We start from the raw sequence: 3,472 nt of genomic DNA, 5'->3' as shown, positions 1-3,472 counted from the left end.
CATCTACGGTATCAGGATGCTGGTTGACACTGGTGCCATGCAGTCGGTGTTCCCTTCATCTGGAGAGGATCACAGTCACGCCCCCGACGACCCGACCACTCTCGTAGCTGCAAACGGGATTCCCACCTGCACCTATGGCCCCAGGGCCCATTCCATTGCATTCCTTGGTGGACACCAAGACCTGCCTCTCCTGCTCACTTGCCAGAGGACCAAGAGCGCCCACCATCTGCTCTATCCTTCCCCACCACAGATACGCCTCCCTTCTTCAGGAGTTTCCGGACATCTTCCACCCTGAGCTACACCAGGTGGCTGGGGCCACACCCAAATACGGTGTCTTCCACCATATTGAGACCATGGACCCCCCAACGCATGCTAAGTTCCGCCGTCTGCCACCGAAGCTCCTCCAGGAATCCAAGACCACGTTCAAAGAAATGGAGAAGATGGGGATCTGTAAAAAGGCAGTGAGTCCGTGGGCGTCCCCCATCCACATGGTGAAGAAGGCAGACAATACATGGAGACCTGTGGTGACTACCAGCGCCTGAACCTTGTCACCATGCCCGACAGCTACCCCCTGCCAAACATGCAGGACCTCACCGGCCCCCTCCAAGGTGCTAAGGTCTTCTCGAAAATCGACTTATGAAAGTTGTATTTTCAAGTCCCCGTCCATCCCGATGACATTCCAAAGAAGGCAATATCGCATCATACCCTTCGAATCCTTCATATTCGCCTTCTCCACCTTCGGCCTGCGGAATGCTGGGGCCACCTTTCAACACCTTATGGACAGCATCCTCCGTGACTTACCCTTCTGCGTCTGCTATGAGGACGATATTCTTATCTTTTCCAGATTGCCGGAGGAGCACCTGAACCACGTCCGGGCCGTCATCAAGCACCTACAGAAGAACGGACTTGTTGTCCATTTTGACAAATGCACCTTCGGTGCCAAGAAGGTGGATTTCCTCAGCCAAGAAATTACAGCAGCGGGAGTTCGTCCCATGGCATCAAAGGTGGCTGCAGTAGAGAAGTTCCCGACACCAACAACTGTCAAGGACCTCCAAGAATTCATCAGGATGGGGAATTATTACTGAAGGTTTGTCATGGACATCACCCGCACCATGTGCCCTTTGACTGAGGTCCTGAAGGGCAAACGTAAGAAGCTGACATGGGGAGAAGACCAGCAGCTCGCTTTCGCCCAAACCAAGTCTTCCCTCAGCAGGGCAACCACCCTGGCTCTCCAGAATCCCGACGCACCCCTGACGCTCACCACCGATGCCAGCAACATCGCATGCTGTGCTATTCTAGAACAGCTGGTCAACAGAGTCCCCACACTGTTAGCCTTCTTCAGCAAGAAGCTCAAACCCGCCAAGAATTGCTACAGAACATTCAACAGCGAGCCCCTTGCTGTCTACCAGGCTGTCCACCACTTCAAATATCTCCTGGAGGGCGTCCATTTCACCATAAGGACCAACCACTAGCCACTGGTCCATGCCTTTGTCAAGGCAGGTGACGCCTGATCCACAAGGCAGCAATGTCATCTCGCGGCCGTCTCCAAGTTCAGGTGCTCCATCGAGTACGTCCTTGGCAAAGGAATTTCCATGGCCGACGCCCTCTCGAGGGTCAAGATCAACTCCCTTCACCTCGGCGTGGACTATGAAGACCTAGCGGGTGAATAAGCCTCCAACCCTGAAGTACCAGCCTACCAGACCGCCATCATCACCCTTTGCTGTGAGGACATCCCCTTCGACACCTCCAGGACAGCGCTCCTCTGCGATACCAGCACAGGACGCCTTCGTCCTCTGATACCCGCCTCCACCAAGAAACAGGTGTTCGACATCATTCGTGGCCTTTCACACACGTTACCCTGCACGACAACCAGGCTCCTGACGGAGAGGTTTGTGTGGCACGACATCAGGAAGGATGCTCGGGAGTGGGCCAGAAACTGCATCATGTGCCAGAGTAGCAAGACAGTAAGGCACACCAAGTTAGGGATAGGCTCTTTTCCCCAGCCCGGGAGAAGATTCGGACACATCCACGTTGATGTCGTCAGGCCTCTTCCTCCTTCCAACAGTGCCAGATACAGCCTGACAGTGATCGACCGGTCTACCAGGTGCCCAGAGGCAACCCCAATGTCAAAAGCCACCGCAGACGCCGTGCCGAAGTCCTCCTGACCAGCTGGATCAGCCGCTTCAGACTGCCCGACAACATCATGACGGACCGAAGACCCACCATCACATCAGAGCTCTTCTCTTTCCTGGCATGCCTGATGGGGACCAAGCACCACACTACAATGTCCTACAACCCCGCAGCCAATGGTATGGTGGAAAGGGTCCGCTGCTCCCTCAAGGCTTCCTTAATAGCTCCGATTGGAAGGCACAGCTTCTCTGGGTCCTCCTCGGTCTCCGTACCACCCCAAGAGCCAATAGCGACCTTTCCCCAGCAGAGAAGGTGTACAGGGAGACCTTGTCAATGCCAGTTGAATTATTCCCCGCTGACAGGGACGATCCTGATATTCCCCTGACTAGGTTGCATACGTCGACAGGACAAAGCAGTTCTGCCCATGAGCCCTGGACTCCTGCAGGTTCTACTTTGTAAATAACAACGCTGCCTGCCCGCCCTTGACGAAGCCCTACCAAGGCCCGCACCGAGTCGTCCGTCGGAAGGAGAAGGCATTCCTCATGTCAATCGGCAGCCGCGAGGACTGGGTCTCGATAGATCGCCTCAAGCCCGCCATAATCCCCGACGAAGATGACCCCACTGAAAGCCCTCGCAAAACCGCAACGCTGCTGGTTCCTGACAGTACCCCTAAACGTCGTCGAGGCTGCCAAGGAAAGCAGTCGAACCCCCCATACCACTACCAGGGGCGGCATCCTGCTTTCCGGCCGTCAAACCGACGAGGACACGCAAGACGCCCTTCAACCGAGAGAATCACGAACCAAGGACTCCTTCAGCTCCCCGCAAGATTCCGTTAGTCATCCAAAGATTCTACTTAATCATTGTCTCGGGGGGTGGCCAGTATTTGTAAGGACGACATTTGGGCAAATGTTCGCCTTACATTGTAAAAATCTCTATATCCATATGTCCTCTCTTTTCTTCCAGGAGCTAAAATGTAGAGAATTTTATGCCCTTTCTTTTGATGTATATATGTCGGGAATCTGTTCCCTCTATGTAAAATTATTCATGTATTTTCGTCTGTGAAGAAACACATTCACGGTGGGGGCTCTGTCCCTTTTTGTTTAAGGTTGTTCGTGCGTGCGAGACGGACATTGCGCTTCCGTCCGCAAGCCGCCTTACATACAGCCTCATTTGCCGAATAAAGTTAGTTCGCTCACTCTCCTCGTATTGCTCAGACCTCACAATACCTCTTCACAAGGTATTGATAACCGTCCTGGAAGCGTGACTGTTAACTCTTCATGGAATATTGCACTTCCGATGTGTAATTTTGATCTCTTCTTAGTCTGATATTCCTCCAACATTA

The sequence above is a fragment of the Macrobrachium nipponense genome, chromosome 14 (assembly GCF_015104395.2).
Source record: "Macrobrachium nipponense isolate FS-2020 chromosome 14, ASM1510439v2, whole genome shotgun sequence".
Classification (NCBI taxonomy): Eukaryota; Metazoa; Arthropoda; class Malacostraca; order Decapoda; family Palaemonidae; genus Macrobrachium; species Macrobrachium nipponense.
This window is presented reverse-complemented; position numbering follows the sequence as displayed.